At 36.3% G+C, this 18,087-nt stretch overlaps 1 protein-coding gene across 6 annotated transcripts in view; it reads left to right on the plus strand.

Annotated features, from left to right (window-relative positions):
• FARS2 (phenylalanyl-tRNA synthetase 2, mitochondrial) overlaps positions 1-18,087 on the plus strand; it is a 227,042-nt gene that overhangs the window by 5,877 nt on the left and 203,078 nt on the right. For 3 of the 6 annotated variants that reach the window (XM_056483598.1, XM_056483597.1, XM_056483602.1), the window contains one exon: positions 1,043-1,120. The exons of 2 other annotated variants lie outside the window; for them this stretch is intronic. The gene's annotated coding sequence lies outside the window, so the exon portion shown is untranslated. Of the gene's footprint in view, positions 1-506; positions 555-1,042; positions 1,121-18,087 lie in introns of those variants that run through there. One more of the 6 variants, XM_056483601.1, reaches the window with a different exon arrangement.

Below are 18,087 nucleotides of genomic sequence, written 5' to 3' on the forward strand. Positions count from 1 at the left end.
AGAAGTATCCTGTTGCTGATTGTGTGGGTGGGTCTGATGTAAGAAAACATGTTATCCAAGGTAAAGTGAAAGTTGAAAGGTCTTCTCTAATGTGTTGGAAAGGTGTGACCTCTGATAATAGGACATGTGGAAGGAACTAATATTTAAATTTTTTTAGTGAAAGAAAAGTTAAGCAAAATTGTTTACAATTGTTGTTGTGGATGGGTAAATCATCAAGAATTGAGTGGATTGTAAGTAGGCAATCTTTTTAGTTTGCTGACTGGGATGAGGGGGAATATGATTTTCCACTTGTAACACATTTTAATTTTATATGGTGCTGTGCATCGGTATGTATGGATGACTTTTTTCCTAGTGGCTTGGACTTTTGATTCAGAAAAAAAGAATTTGGATGAAGTACCTGCAGGGGCTGTGGACTGGAGTGGAAAGGAAAAGCTGTTCTGTCTCTGGGACATATTCAATGTCTTATTGTCTGTTTGCTGAATTGTTCCTTGTGGTGCACTATTTCAGCTTCATGACATGGCACTGAACACTTTCAGAGAGCATGGGCTTTCCTGGTATGCTGCTGTTGGTTTTCATTATTTTTCTTTGGGGGTCAGAACGATAATTGATTGTTGAGATATTATAATATCTTTTAATAATTGTTCTTCAGTTTGTGAAAACAGTTTGAATAGGAAGCTGAAGCAAATTGTTTCTAGAGATGAAAGAAGACTATGGAGCAATGCTTTAATTCAAATGAGAAAAACAATACAGCCATATTAGGGATTGTAGTAATGGTAGAGTTTAAGATACTTTTGCATGATCCTTGACATTTTTGATCTTTCATCTTGTATCACTATTGGTTTTATGTCCTCAGAGCTCTGATAATGAGTGATAGTGCTTTAGGGACATGTTCCTGTATATATCATGCTTCTGATGCATTTGTAAGATCAGCTGAATTGTCAGTACTTCCTTACATGCCTTTACAGTTCTGGATAGAACTCTCATTTTATTTCTTCTTCTGTTTTTTATATCTGGGGTGACTTTATCAAAATTTTTATTTCAGCCTGAGAAGGAACAAAGCACCAACTAAAGCTAACAGGCAAAAGAAGCAGAGCTGAAGAAAGATTATCTCTGCTTGCAGGTAAATAATTAAAAATAAATTCAGCTTTCTGAATCTTTGATACCAGCATGAGGAGAGGAGAGGAGAGGAGAGGAGAGGAGAGGAGAGGAGAGGAGAGGAGAGGAGAGGAGAGGAGAGGAGAGGAGAGGAGAGGAGAGGAGAGGAGAGGAGAGGAGAGGAGAGGAGAGGAGAGGAGAGGAGAGGAGAGGAGGTGCTCTCATGAATGGAGAATGAACTCAGACAGCTCTGGAGAGCAATAGTTAGGGCTTTACAAACCCCACCATTAACCTTACAGTCTCTTACCTATGTGACCCCATGGCAGCATCAGCAAAGGACAGTGTGTGTCAGTGGCTCCTAATAAGGTTTGTGTCTTCCCTCCAGCTGGGAATAAGTGTTGATTTAGATGGGATGCAGACCTATGAAGTGGAGCTGCCAACTTTCCTGTAGGGATGGGTTTACATTCTGCCAAATAGTGGGACAGAGGAATGGGGGAATAAATAGTTTGAAATACTGTTCTGGGAGCATTAGTGAGAGTTCATCTATCTGGAGACCTGAATTAAGTATCTCCTTGTTCCACAATTTCTGTGATTAGCATTTTCAGGTGTGTTTTGTAGCCTAGTATTGGTTTTGACCAAAGCCAGGTTATGGGGATTGTTGTGGTTGTTATTTTATTTTGTTTGTTCACGTGTTTGTTTTAACCTGGCAGTACATATGCTTTGTTTCCTTTAATTCATTTTTATGCACTTGATTTAAATTATTGTTTAACTTTTTCATTTTTTGGAAATGATTCCTGGTGAAGTAGATGTGCTCTATCTAAAATGGAGAAAACAGATAAACAGCAAATTATCAGGCCCTCACAAAGATTTAATAGTACTTTTATTTTTTCGTGTACATGTAGGATTTCAAAATTGGTTTGACTTTCAAGAAAGTTTTCAAGACTTTCACTGAGAGTGTTCTTAATTTTGAGAGAATTTGCATATTTTTAATAATTGCTTTCTTACTTGTTTTGACTATGAACATAGCTTTTTTTCAACATTTGTTTTAACTTTGATTTTACTAATCTAATTATTTACAGTGTGAAAATTGCTTAGTGCATTACAGCAGCTCTTCCCGTGGGAAGGTAATATTGTAAAATGGACAGATATGGTATTGTATGTGTAAAATCATCACATATTGAAGAGGTAATTAAATATTTGCTCTATACAGGTTTGTTGAACTTAGAACAGCTGCTTGCTTTTTATATTTGTGCACTAACCTTGTCAAGTTTTATGAAAGAGCATTCTTCTAAACAGATAGATGTTGCTTAATAGAGATTAACTTTTTCTGTTTCCCTTCTGTCCCTCTTCTTCCCTGCACAGATTGTGTTTCTCATTCCATCCTCCACTTCCACTCAAAATGTTTCTTATTTTTATACTGCCTTTTTATCACTGTTCTGTTGTGGTAGGTTATATTCTTAATATAGTATTTATTCTACAAACAGAAACTCTGCTGAATAGACTTGAACTAAATATGTGGGAGCACCATGTTCATTGTCAGACTTCCTGAGTTATTTAAAGGATTCCTTCTTTAATAAACTAAATTTAAGAAATACTGCAGATTCTATGAAATCCTATTTTGCCACCTGATGTTAGGAGTTCATTTGACCCCAGTGTCCCCTGGGGTCTCAGTCCTGACCCTGAGTGTCAGACCCTGCTGGGCCTGTGTGGAACACAATCTTTCAGCATTTAAAAAAGTGCAGTTCTACAGATGGTTTTAAAGAAAACAAACTGAAACAATTATTATGTTTTAATTTTGATTCTCTCAGTATGTAACAGATGTGGCATTAACTGAAGATTATTTTCTCATATGTGACCCTGAGCTATAATAACATCTTATTCTTCATTAATAATACAAACTTGATTCTTTCATGTTGTTATTTTCTTTACTTCCCTGACTTTCGTATCTTCTTTCACCTAGTCATTATGTATGTCTTGGCTCAGAATGCAAGATGAGAGGATGTTGCTTTTGGTATCTAAAGACTGGATGGAGAAATACTTCTCTCTAGTCTTAAGTATAAATATATACATACACACACACTTCTGTGCCATAGTCTGAGATGTGCGTTTTGAGTTCTGTCTTAAGTTTTCTTTCACTGAGGCTTGTTCTGGAGGGAAGTGTGGCTTGTAAGTGTCTGGTGTCATAGAAGGGTTCTCTGACACAAATAAAATACATGGCTTTCTCAAGTCCTTTCAAACAAATATTTTCTTTGAGCTGGGCTTTGTGTGGAGTAAGTATATCAACATTAGCAAGCCTTACAGGAGGTGTTGCCCAGAAACATTACATATGTTAAAGCATGAAGCTGCTTGGGACCCCATCATGCTAGGGAGCCATGAACTCAAATGTTTCCTATTTTCTAGCACTAATGACAAAGAAAGAAGTTAGCAATACTAGTTTTGTTCTTGTTAGCATGATACTTTAAAACCTTTTTTTTTTAATCTGGTGGTAGCGAGTCTGCATGGAGGCACAATTTAAATCTGTTTTAAGTCATGCTTGCCTTGCTTTACTTGCTACAGAATATTTTGGAACTAGTTCTTTTACAAGGTGATGTCAGCACCTCTGAAATGCTGTAAAAGCAGTCATGTTCAGATGTAATCAAATACAGTGTTACATGGTAGGTCTGCCTGAAAACGTAAGAATTAATCCTGGCTGTAAAATTTTAACAATACCATAGCACAATTGTATCAGGAAATTACAACAGGATTGAGCAAATGCATTTTAAAATTTTCCATATATTTATTTGAATAGGCAGAACTTTAAATTGAAGTGGCTTATATTTATCATGAATATTTTATCAGGAGCATTGTTTATAATTCAGTGCCAGTTGTTGCAGCTGAAGTATTTGTAAGGAAAATACTACTTTTTACCCTTAGGCTTTAAATATAATTAATATATTTATTTAACAGTTACAGAAAATGTTTCATAATATAAGTAGAATTTTTGCAAGTCAGGTTTTCTGTCTTTTGGTAACCCATATACATTCATAACTATAGAATATGTAAGGTAAAATTTTTAAGCTGGCTGATTGAGGTTGGCTAGGTAGTTAATTCTTGAGTGTTTTCTTGGGTACACTTGTCCTTAAAAGAGCAAAATGTCTTTCATTTTGCAGCTTATCAGTGTATTGGAAGACTGAGGAGCAGTACACAGGCTTGACAGTCCTGTGGGATTTAGAAGAGATACATTATCCACATGGTAAATTTTAGTGCTGGGATCAAGGAAATAACAGCAAAGTAGTTAAAAAATAAATATGTTAATAGAGTAAATAAGTTTGCTAAAAGGACCAGGGTAAAGGAAAGCAAACTGAAAACATTTAGCAGTGCAATCTTACTTCATTCTTATTTTACCTTCTGAAATTCATATTGCTGTGACACCAACTATATTGACACAGATACTGTGATTGTGCGAGACTTGCTGGCAGAGCTGTCTGTATTATTTTCAAATTTTGCTGTTCATGAGAGTCCAGCATTTTGTGTGGGTTGAATGGGTTGGAATGAACTGTGTCATTTAGAAACTGATGTGGTGAGTTTTGGTTTTTTTTCCTTTTACAATGTGCAAGTCAATACTGCACTCTGTGTAGGCTAGCTGCTTTTCCCTATACTTTTATTTCTTTTTTTCATGTGTAATTTGAGTTTGGAGTCCATGTGATTTGGGATCAAATGTAAATGATGGTATAGAGTTTCTAAACAAATTTTGTTCATACTATAAACAGATAACATAGTTTATTTTGCAATTCTAGCTTAAGACTTTGGGTTAATAGTTCTTGAGAGATGAAGGGATCTTCTGCTTCTAGACCACAGTAACAGTAAGGGAACACAACAGCCTAAGTCACTAGCACATAAATGGGAGAATAAAAAAAATCTGATTGTTAATTTCTGTTTCACTCAACAGAAAAGAGCTTCAGCGATAGGGAATTGTACAAAAGCAGTAAAGGTTTTCACATTCTCTAAGAAGAAGTGTTGCAGCAAATACAATTTACTTCTTAGTAGGTCCCATTTAACATTTCAAAGATAGTGGGCTCTTTTTAAGGAGAATGAGCAGATAGCAGTGTTTTAAAATATAAGAAAGTATCTCTTTTCCCCTTAAGAGCAGTATTAGCACGTGGGTAAATTTATAGGACTCAGTTTTTACTTGTTGTACCTTAAACTATAAGTCTGTTATCCTGTAACTATGCTGTACTCAGGCAAGGACAGAGTTTAAGAATAATTTTTTACATGTCTGGACCCAGTAAAAAAGCCCTGCTAACATTGTTTTTAATTGGATGCCTAAAAGTGGCTCTGCAGAAAACTTCCCTGCCAAAGTGAAACAGAAGAAAGACCATAGGGATTTCAGTCATCATTTTCTGACATCTCTCTCTTTATATCTCTTTAATCACACACCGTGGTTGAGAGAGAAGGGGAAAGCATACTGGGAGATCATTTCATATTCCAATTCAGGATTTTAGGGCTCCATGAGAGATAATTTTGTGTTGCATGGGAATAAAATCCAGCAGCTCTGTTCCCAGTGGCACAGCAGTTGTCCAGGGCTTCTGAGTCAGTACAGCAAAGGAGACCTGAGGTGTGGTTATAAAAGTTGCAGTAGCACCATTCCCTTCCCATTGGTTTTAGTGTGCTTCTCCAACATGATGTAGAAGAAGCTGATGATTTAAAAAGAAAAAGCCTTTTCCAAAGGAAATGCTTGAAATCTGTCGAAGAACAGGAAATATGTGAGGTGGATTACTAGGCAGCGCTACATACATAAGTGTTATTGAAATTGTGTCAAAACACAATGTTTCATTTAAGCTTGTGTCCCTGTTTAGATGGAATGTGAAGTTTCAGGCAAGGACACTCTTCTTCCTGTTGAAAGCTGACAACTTCAGTTTTAATTTAAGTGGCTGTTAATTCTTGAATAGGAAAGATTATTTTTTAAAATGTAATTTCCTGTGTGATACTCATAGCGTTTGAGACATTATGTAGTGGCTATTAAAAGTGATGCATATATTCAATTCCCAAATAAAGATTTTAGAGCAATCCCTGCCTAGCTCTGTTTTAACAAAATGAGAGCCTTTAGGCTGATCTCAAAGGGCATTTGCTGAAACCATGGTACAAAGCATCTGGACAGCACTGGCAGATGAGTTTTGAGATGATAAAATTAAATTATCATTTTTAATACAAATATTGAGTGAAAAAGAGTATGTGAAAAAGCAGTTAATAAGAATTGAAGCAAAGGCTATTCAGATAGGTTTCATAAATGTTATGTCCAATTTACTGGAGTTGTTTGGCAGTTGTGACAATGGATTTCAAATGTAACTATAAATAGATATTTGATCTGAGCACTGAGTATTTTTTTTCTTTAGATGACATTAATTTATCTTTCTGTTAATCTTAGAAAGGCTTATACATTTAGTGCACTATTTCCAGTACATTGGACTGACATTTTGCATGCTCAGGTATGGCAATATATTGTTGGAGGGGTGAAGAGTGGGACACATCAATAAATTTATAATGAATGTGTTTGTGCATGAAAGAGATAGTTGAAATCTTTTAAAGCTATTGATGTAATAGTAATATTGGTAGTCAGTTTTCCTTTCAGACCTGGAGTAGCCTCTAATCCACCTTAATGGAAAAGACGTAATTTTTTGCAGTGTAGTCAACTGTCAAATAATTAATTTAAAATTCAGATCTGAGGGGAAATACAAAACCACAAAATCTGTAGACTCATATGGAGTCCTCTTCACTTTCACACTGTTGGAGTGCTTTTTGATAAAGAAGAAAGAGGATGGAGTAGCAGCTAGATGTCTGGAACTGATCCACACTTCATTGAATTAAATTGAATTTTTTTTCATTAACTTTGATCATCCTTGGATTGAACCAGTATGCATATGATTTAATTAGTAGCAAGCTTGGGAAATGCTGGGATGTTGGCTTTTCTAGTTCCTTACCTACTGAGATGGTAATTACATAAACCAATACATTTGTGTGTCTATGATATGTCAAGTGCAGAAGTACCCACAATTGTCTTTCCTAATGGTGGACCTCCATTTTAGAGAGACATTTTATGCTAAATTTGTCTGTCTTTCTAATGATAAGATCGAATCTGCTCATCTTTCACTCATTACACATAAAACAGACTTATTTCTATGTCGTTGAAAATATATTTATGCTAGAAAAGGGTGCAAATTGTAGCTTCATTCTATGTCTAATTTTGAAATACATTAGCACCCTTTTCCTCCCCCAGATGTTATATTTAACATTAAGGGTTAAGAATGCAGTTTTGCTAGGTTCTCTTTGCCTCAGAGCAGTGAGGTTCTCTAATATCAGATGTTTAATTATCCAATAGAGTATGTTTTTATAATGGATCACATTGAAGGTATCTCTATTAATGCTTTTTTTTTTTTTTTCAGTTGTGTAAAACAGTGCAGCTTTATGTTGGGATATGTTTACATTTATGCAAGTTTGAGGAACAACCAGAGAAAACTCCTCTGTTAAGGGCAATTTTGTAGGCAAAGCAGTTGGACAGTTTTAGTTCAGAATGGCTAAATTTCTCATCTGAAGCATTTGAAATGTTTTTACCCTGAACCAGATTTCTATCACCTTATTCCTTCCTGTATTATACATTTTTAGGTGAGCTGCCCCAGTGCCTTACCTGGGGCAGTGGGTGAAGTTAAGTCCTGCTTGGGGTGAGGGAGGAAGGGTGGTGGAATCTGGCTGTGGGTGTTGACACTGGACACAGAGATTCCATGTGGGTGTGTCCTGTTTGCTTTGGCAGACCCTGCTGTGAGTCTGAATGATTTACAGCCTAAAAGTTTATGAAAGCTACCAGGCTTCTTATGGATTAGTAGCATAAATAGGAATAGTAGGTATAAAAATCAAGGGAGAAAGGCTTGTAAGCTAACACCACACTTCCTCAATTTAACAGTTGTGCAACTAATCATAAATCTGTCACTTGGGTTTGCTTATGCATTTGGTAGTTTGCATCCAGTTTTTAGCACAATAAATAAGAATTCTCTAAGGCGTCAGTTACATACCTGTCAATAAAAACTAACCTGAAAAAATAAGGTCTGTGTCAAAAAATACTAAAAGGAGCCTTTTTTCTTTTTTCTCAAGGACATTTAGGAGTTACTGAAGCAGCATTAAATACTATACCAACAAGATGCTGAGGTTTTAGGTGGTATTTTCTCTACTGCATTACAGGAAAACTTTTTGTAGCAGCTGCAACATAATACAGAAAGTAGGCACCTTTTGAGGCAGACATTACCTTCTCAAATGAGCATGACATATGCTTAGGCCATGCAGATGTGTTATTGTTTGTCATCTACAATTATTTTGGAGTGTATTAAAAATTATTTGTATGCTTGAGGGAGTGATCCATACAACAGAAAAGGAATTAAGTAGGTAATCTAAGTATTTATTTGTTTTATATGTTTCTAGCTCCTGATTGATGAGCTTGTATTGCTACTTCTGCATTTGCAATTGAGAAGGGATGTTGGTAAGCAAATGGTTTTCTCATTTGCCTTTGTTTTGCAAAAAATTGATAACTCCTTTTTGAAGGAGAGCAGTATTTTTAAGGTACAAATCTGAGAAACAGGCAAATAAAAATGTATACACCGTCTACTTTTTTGGTGTCAGACAATTAAAAGCAGAAAAATATTGTTTAATGTATTACATAATGTATTGTGAAGCAAGATATCCTGTCTTGCTTGTTATATATTTTGAGATAACATAGTTAAAAAATCAAGGTATAAATTTTTGTAGAAGTTGGGAAAACTTTTCTTACTCTGTCACAAACCTTCTGTTTGATGACTGCCACAAGAATTTCTAGGATATAATTGAAAAACAGTTGTCTGACCTCTACTGATTAGGAGTTGGGATTTGGTTTCTTTAGCTTGAATATGTCAGTTCATCAACTTCTCTGGCTCTGAAATAGCTTCTGTTTCTGTGTGTTTTTCTGTGTGTATTGTTTTCTGTGTGTTTCTGCTGTTTCAAAAAACCATCATCATTGCTGTCAAACCTCCCAATACTTTTGAAAAAGCAAACCCTTAAAAAGCAATGACTCTCTGTCTTCTGGCCAGGATCACCCTTACTGAAATGTGCAGTTTGTGTTGCACAGCCCCCCCTGTGCACGTATGGTTTGACTCTACAAAGTCTCTCCTGCAATCCCTGCTCATCTACAGTGAAATACAGTGGCAGCTTGTTTCAGATTTCTGTTGTTAATCAATCTGTTCACACTTAAATGTGTTGCAGCCCTGTGAAAGCAGGGAGTATCCTGGATGAATGATAGGAAAGAAGTGAAGTGGATGTACGTAAGTGCAATCTGCCCCCAGAGTGGCAGATTGCTTTAGCAGTGACCTTTATCCATGAGAATAGACTGAAGTTGTATCATTTTTGAGAACCAGAGTGCTACATCCACTTAGGCTGTTGCTGGGTGCAATGTTTTGCCATCACTTTTTGAAGACACTGTTAGGTTGAGTTTAATACTTTTGTTAAAAATTCCAGGTTTTAAGCATAAAGGCCTAAGGAAACTATGTCTCCAAGATGGTATTTGTGCATCTGCTGTCAGCCTTCTTTTTTCCACTTCAGTTAAATTTCACACAGAATGTCTAGGTCACCAGAGACAGTAAGGTACAGGTGGTGTGTGCGAATAAAGGGCTTAATGAAGGAGATAAACCCTATAAACTGCACAAGCAAAGCAGAAGTAGCAGGATGAATTTGTCCCTTACCACTGAATCTGCAAACTAACTTTGCCTCCAAACACAGAGGAAATAAACTTTTGCTGTTTCTGCTGCTTGTAAAAGAAAGCTTACTGTAAACCTGAGAATGAATTATGTTCTGTTGGCTGACACATCTTACATAAGAGGAAAATAGTATAGTGATGTCTGAAATATTTTAAAAGAACTTAGAATGGATGGTTTAAGAGAAAACATTTCATATATTGTCTTTTAGAGTTTTAGAAGAATAGTGGAGAAAGCTTGAGACAAATGATGCTGTTTTCACAGTCTCGGAGATGATTAGCAAATATTGAAACATAATAAAAGTTATAATCAACTGTAAATGTAAACTCTTAGATTGCTGCAGAGGGAGAAAGCTGCTTAGACAATAAACCTTACAGTAACAGATCTACTTCTTTAAAGCTGTCAGTGTGTTGCCATTATCTGGAAAAATATACACAGTTGCTTGTCATAAACCTATCAACTTTTCTGCATTAATTAACATCTCCATTTGTGATATAGGACATCTGAAATGAATTACTTTAAAATGAAAAATCTCCCAATATTGTGCTATAACACCCTCCTTTCCACAACTAAATTCTGAGTTACAAATACTGTAGATGTTTGGAATATGAATCCATAACTGGGAATACTAATTTTAAAAAAGAGTTCAAGAATTTGGTTAGCATTTAACTTTTCTTGATAGCTAGATGCAAAAAGAAAAGGAAAGGTAGGAAAGATACAGTGCATCATGTACAATGGGTCAGGCATAGACGAAATAGAAGTAAATAGTAATTGCAGTTTGTAAGACTTGAGAAGTGGATGTGTAAGTGTAATATTTCTTTCTGTGTGGCTTGTGAACCTTTACTCTTTCCCGAGTTTTGCACATATAGTATCTGCCCATTTTCCTTTTTTGAAAACATCAGTTAGACCAACTCTAGGTTTGTTTTTGTGTATTAGCAAGCAGTTGTTTTGTGTAGATCTCTCTGTATGAAGAACTCATGGTGGGGAGAACACTAAATCCAAATGAGCCATAATTAGGTTGCCCAGAGAAGTTGTGGAATCTGTTTTGCTGGAGACTTTCAAACCCAACTAGGAAGTCCCTGAGTGACCTGCTTTGAAACTAAGGTTTTGAACTAGGCCACTGCCAGTGGTCTCTTTGAACTGAAATTATTCTATGATGCTGTAGTTCTGTGAAGTACAGAAGTAAATCTTGAATTAATTTCTCAAGGTGATTGGTCCGGGGGTTATCTTCAAAAGTCATCCCTAAGCTTAGTTCTGGGACCGTCCATCTCTTACTGTCATTAGACTTTGCTTTCCTTGTGGGCAGTTTTGCTCCTTAATACACTGTGTTTGTCATGAGAAGTTAGGAAATGGGAGATAGACCTTCACCATAACCAATGCATTAATTCTCTGCAGGACTTGTAGCTGAGATTTTAGGCAAGGTTGTGTGTGTTGTGAGTATCTTTGATGGGGAAGAGAATTCTAGTTCTTAAGCCGTTGAGTTCTTTGTATCAGGAGCTCATACTTCTTTCTGGGATGACTTAAGTTGGAATTTCTGAACTAAAAGAGAGGGCTTATGCATCCTGAAAGCAAGGTTCAGCACAAACTCTTTTCCTTCTACTGTTCATTTGTTCAGCCCTTCAATTTTGCAAGGGTGTTTAAATTTTTGTTTCTCTAATCTTCCATAAATACTGATAAAGCTGCTCCTTTGTGGTGACTGTCACCAATGAGAGGTAAGCAGTAATTAGTTACCCAGTTTGAGAATTGGGTATCTGCTTTTCCCATTCCAGGAGAAATTACTGCAATTCCCAAATATGGTGGAGAAATGCAGCTCTTGCTATATTTTCTGTATCTGTCAAAGTTTTTTTGAGCTGTGGAAATATTCCAATCTATGTTTCAACAATTAGTAGAGTGAGCCATCTGATGCAAATTGGATTGCTTGAGCATTACAGTCCATGGAAAAATGCTCTATGCACCTTGAAGTGGTTTGACAGAGTAGAATATATTTTTGAAGTCCACGTTCCCCATGTGCACACCTGCAGAAAACACCAAACACATGGCCTCCCCACCTGAACACTGCAGCCAAACCATCTGCCTTTTGAAGTTCCTGCCTCAGGTCAAGCCAGGATCTGCACTTAGGTGACCTTATTCTATTCCTGAAAGTATTCAAAGTATTTTGATTTTAAAAAATATGCTCATGATTTTGTAAAGAAATAGTTTCCCATTCCTTGAAATATGAGGTGCTGTATAAAAAATAAAATAAAAATCTAGTGGAATTTTTTGAGGCAAAGCATATATGGGTAATATATTTACATTGTGAAATTATGTCTTACTGTATATCGCTCTTAAAATGTAGTATCACTAGAACCAAAGATACACACCCGTCAATTTGTACCCATTCAGAGCATCACTGATGATACTGTATAAAGATGTCATCACCAGATGTGAATACAAAATTCTTAGGAAACTGTGGTCATACTTCCTACTGGTTGCTATTAGAGGTTCCCTTCTGATGGCACATCTAGCACCTTCTGATATTTACAATCTGTGATTTGCATTTGGAACTAAGCTTTTACCCTCAAAGCAAGGCAGAGCATAAACAGAGCGAGATGTGAAGCAGCATTTCTATGGAAAGTTTTCTGTGGTAATTCTTGAAAGTTCTCTGGTGATCCCAGAATAAATTCCTAGATACAAATATACCACAGCCTGGGGGATGAATGTGCACCGGGTACTGATGACTGCTGTGTAATGCAAGTAGCCTTGTGTCTTACAGTCACCATAATCCCTTCTTATATAAGGTAATAAATAAACATAAGTACTTTTAAAATCTGTTTCTTAAATATTCAGGGCTAAAGGATCTTGGCTGACCAAAGGTCTGCTGTTCTTTCAATAAGAGAGCTCCCTGCTATTGCTTAGTGGTAACAGAATGTCTTACAAGTGGCATGAAAAACCTCCTTTTATCGCGTCTCTAGGTGCTACAGAAAAAGATGTTGTTGGGTTCTCTTTATGACTTCACTTTCTTTTTACTAGTTGTAAGAAAAAAAATGGTTTATATATTTTGTCAATGAAATGCCAAGTGCCCCAAGATGAGATTACCTCAACAGAAAAATGTAAAAATATTAAACCTTTACTATAACAAACAGCTTTACCCAGATGACTTATTTGCTGAAAATTATTAAGGGTGTCTACATAGCTGAAAATTCTCTTCTACTGTGCACCAAGAGCATCTGGTTTGTTTTTTGCATTTGTTTGCTTTGCTCACAGAAGTTTCTTAATTTTTCAAGCCAGCCAGGAAAAACAGCAGAATTATTTAAGCAAAACTCCCCCTAGCATAAGGCCAAATAATTAAATTCACACTCTTAGAGTAGATACACAACTTAAAAGTGAAACCAAACCCCATTGATTCAGTTGACACAAGTTGTTTTCTGGTGTAATATGACAAAGAACAGTCTGTTTCACCTGTCTGATAGCAGGCTGGTTGGAATTTGCCAGCATTGGGCTGTTGGTCTAGAAAAACTCTGATGTTCCTGACCTAGAATGGGAGCTGAAGTAACTGTATACCAGCATCAGCAAAGATTTCATGCATTAATTTGTTCTTCTAGTGTGGCTAAAATAATTCCACTTCACAGGTCCACTTCCTTAGGAAGGAATATTTTTAAGCAGATAAATATCATACTTTTAAAGCCATTTTTTTCCCAAATACCTCTATTTGTCAGTAGAAAGAAGCCAAAGTGAGTTTTTTAAAAAGATTTGGTGGTTCAACAAAAAGGAGATTTTATACTTACTGTGTTGTTGATTACTCATTGATTGCTCTGTTTATATGAAATTAAAACCATTTTCTAACTACTGGCCTTTCAGGCCCTGATTCAGATATTTAAATTGGAATGAATCTGTCTGCTGCTTGTACTTCTATAAATTGCAGTTTCCAGAAGTGTCATTTTAATGGGTGGGCAAGTTAGCAAGTTTTATTTTCGGTGACCATTACTCAGTCTGGTAACCTGGGTGGAGATGCAAGGGAAGAAGAATTCTGCTTTTGCAATGTAATGAGCAGATACTAAATAATTCTGGATGCATTCAAGAAAAAAGATCGGTTAAACAAAGTTGGAACAATTTAAGGTCCCATGTGTACCAAAATTTCAAGTCAAAGAGGAGTCATAAAAGATTAAAAGCTGAACCTACTTCCACTGAGACAAATAGAAATGTTTGTTCCTAGGGAGATTTTTGAACCTAAATTCTGCAATCTTGAAATATTTTCAAGTCTGGGTAGAGTAATCCTTACTAACTAGCCAATTTTAAAAGAAAATTATTAAACTTTGTTTGTTGTTTTTTGTTTGTTTGTTTGTTTGTTTTTGTTTGTTTTTTTTTTTTTTTATTTTGCATTGGGGTGTTTTTTTTTTTTTTTACGCTGGGTTTTAGCAAGGTGAAAGATTTTCAAAGATTAATGTTTAGGAATATGTCTGGTTAGGTGATTACAATTTCTTCTAAAATATATTTTTATTGCACAGTGTTGTGCATGCTAGAGGCAGGATGCCCTGCTCTGGGTGGTCTGTAAAAGACCATTATAAAAAGGATATGGAATGGTGTCAGTGGAGTGATACCACTCACAGACATGCTTTTTTCTTATTACAATGAGAACAGTTTAATACTTGATAAAATGAGAATATGTGTTGTATCTTTAAAGAATTTTTTTTTTCATTCTCAGAGATGTCAAGAGAAGGTTGTGACACCAGCTGCCTCTGTTCATTCCTGTTGCACAGGCAAAATCTGTCTGCCATGGCAATGGACCTTACTCATACGGAAACATGGAAGTTTTAAATATAAGATGCAGTCAACAGAAGGAGGGAATAGAAAGAATATTTTGTAACTAATATTAAATGATTAACATTATCCTGGCTAATTTTTATAACAGAAATTAAAACTTAAGGATGTCCGTTTCACATTCAGATTTTCAATTATTTCAGATTTGCTGCAAGTGTTTCATAAAAATACTTATTTAAAAATCCAAACCAGCTGTTTTAGTTGGACTGGAAAGGGAATGTCATGTGGAAAATGCTACAGTTAAAATCCTTTAACTTGACCTTGAAAGCTAGTTTTCTTTGGAGGTAGGCTTTGTTTGTTTGGATTTAAACTGAGCCTTCTGTTTGGTTTTGTATCAGAGAATTCCTGCTCGTTTATTTCAAAAAGCGTGGGCCAGTTCACCGGTGAACAAAATCATGTTGGCAGGTTTTTGTTACTTAGCTGTGTGTTCATGCTAAGGCAAGGAGTACAAAGCAGCAGAAATGATGTGCATGGTTATACTGTAGTGTTGTCTATTGTGATTCAGCTGGAAGAGCCAGCTGGTGCTTGGTAAAGGCACTTGAGTCTATAGGAACCAGTGCAGTACCTGCTGGTTTTGTTTTGGTGGAGTGCTGTTTGGGGGTTTTTAAAATCCTGTTGTAGGAGCTATGACTGACCCCATGTGTATAGACATTTACAGAACTCTGGCTTGTGTGGATACGTGTTTGCTTATGAAATCACATTTTGTGATTTCTGTCTCCTCAGAAGGTGCCTTCTGTTTTGTTCTTCTTTCCCTTCCTATCTGTTTGTATATGCATATTTTTAAGTTTAATTCTGTCATATTTTTGCCATATGAAAGGCAAAATTTTATGCAAAAACGTTTATGCGAAACATTTGCAAAGATGGTAATAGCTGTATGCAGACTGTATACAGTGGCTTATCCTGTTCTGGATAATTTTGTGTGAATCTAGATTTATATTGCCTATATGGAGGTGGTAGAATTAAAGATGCTAAACAGACCAGGGTGTTTTCCAGCTGTGTGTGTCATCTGTGAAAATAAATATACCACTGAATCAAAAGTCCAGCTTGGAAGTGTCTCAGTTTTAGAAAGTTCGAATTTCTGTTCTGTACTCCTACGCCTTCATTACATAAGCAGTGGTTGGAGTTGATAAAGGTTAGTGCAAAAGAAGAGGCATTTTGCTTTCAAACTCATGAAGGCAGACTCATCTGCCTGCCTTAGTCTTCCATGCCATTTCTTTCTGTAACAGTATGTCAGGAGACCTGAGCATTTCTCATTTTACCTCCAGCCATGTCTGACCTTCTTTCTCAATCCACACTTAGAATCAGCAGAATGGTTACTCTTTGCCATTTGGGGTGGACGGTAGAGTTCTTGAAGTTCTTTTTGAATGGAAATACTTTCTGCTGCTTTTGTTACCTCCAGAGGAGTACTAACTTTCCAGACTTTGAAGTGCCTCTCATTCAGGGTTTTGCTATCAGTCTATTCAGTTGGTCAGAAATATCTTTCTAAAGACATTTTGAAAGCAGTGGTAATTGCAGAGCTTTTGCTTGTTTAAAAGGAAGTTTTTGGAGCTTTCTGTTTTCATGAATTCTTACAGCTACTGACTTGCTCCACGCTTCCAAGGGTCATTGTAAAGCATTATTGTGTTCTCAGCAAATAGTTGTTAAGCCATGTAAGACCCAAATAAATATTTTAAACAAACAGGTCTGCTGAAAATGTGAGTAGTGCTGAGGGAATTATATTCTTTTGTATTTTTTCTAGTAAGGGTTATTTATTAGGGTGAGCAGATGGGTACTATTCATTTTTGGCATTCATTGATAAGCCTGCTACCTCTCCAGGTGGCTCTACAAAAATGATAACACTGTGGCACTGCTCCCATTTTATTTTTATTTCTCTCAGGCTAGTTAGTCACCTGTCTTGTTCTCCTCGTTCAGAGCCATCTGCTGGATTTTTTTGTTTCTGTTTTTTTGATTGTTCTCTATTCTAAAGTCACCAAGGGATCTCTAGTAGGGGCTGATGCAAAGTCTTTGTATGCTTGCTGAGTGTTGGACTCACGGATATCTTTTTTTTTGTTGTCTTTTCTGTAGCCAGCTTGCAAGTTTTATTTTCCCTAGCCTGTCCTTATCAAGCAATCCATACAACACTGAGTTATTAGTGGACTGTTTTACCACTTTGATGATTAATATAGGGGTTCTCTATTGAAATATTGAAACAATATCTATTTCTGTTGAAATATTAAAAGAATGAAGAACCATTGAGAATCAGTCCTCTGTTTCATCTCTCATGAGAGAGCGCAAGAACATATATCTTCACACAGGAGTGGGATTCAATGGTCCTGATGGGTCCCTTCCAACTCAGTAGACTCTGTGATTTGAAGTTATTAAAACAAAAACTTTATCTACATAAAACTACATTTTAAAAAGTTTAATCAAGAATTTCTTTCCTTTCTGAAGAGGCAAGACAGGCAATGTGCTTCTAAAATAGAAAACCTTTTATTGTTGGTATGGGAGGTTGTCCAGACTGTATTTAGGTCGTAGACCTAACTGTGTGGGTCTAACCCACATCTATCATCAGTGTGTATTTAAAATGTGTCACCTGGCTGTTTTTGAGAATGGATGAACAAAAGGCTGTACTTGAAACTTGCCACATGAAACATCTGTGTCTGAAGGGCCAGGTCACAGTTTCACAGCTCTGCTTCCCTGTGCTTTCCTACTCTTCTTTCCATCTTCCTTGCAATCTCATCCTTGCTTCCCAGAGAGCTCAGCTTTCCCATCCCTTTGGAGAGCCAGTACTATGCTATTGGACTGTGTTACCAGGTTTCTAGTTGTGGTCACAAATTCTGCTGTCTAATATGATATTAAAGCTAATCCAGGCAATACTGGAAGAAAGGTGAACACAGATGAATATAGAATTAAACATTAAATGTTTAAGTACATATTGTGTGTGGCCACAGATATGGAAAAAGCTGAGAAATCTAATAATTCTGAACTCAGAATTACTTATTTGTTACTTGCTAGTTATTAAGATTATTATATTATGTTGCTCTTAAATTGCTCTGATATAGTAGTATATATACTATATGTTATATAGTATATAGATCTGAGTTTCAGTTCCAATTCTGCTGTCTTAAATATTTTTGCTAGAAAACAATAGAAATGTTTTTCCTTGCAGACATCTGGGATACCCTCCTTTTTCCCCCTCCAGGCATTGCACTGCAAGCACATCCTGTTGCAGCTCTTGCTCTCAGCTGAATTTTATTTTGAGTATTGAATTTTATACTGAATACTGAATACTACTAGATCTTCCTCTTGACTTGCTCCTCCTTCCTTGCTCTTTCTTCTCTTCCTATTAATTGTAATGTAGTTTGTTCTATGTAGCTGTTGAAAGAGTTTCTCTTGCCACCAGCCATTTAATTAAGGAAATGCCATTGAACACCCCATTATCCTCATTGTGGTTACTGCATAATTTTTT

Source organism: Oenanthe melanoleuca, chromosome 2 (assembly GCF_029582105.1).
Source record: "Oenanthe melanoleuca isolate GR-GAL-2019-014 chromosome 2, OMel1.0, whole genome shotgun sequence".
Classification (NCBI taxonomy): Eukaryota; Metazoa; Chordata; class Aves; order Passeriformes; family Muscicapidae; genus Oenanthe; species Oenanthe melanoleuca.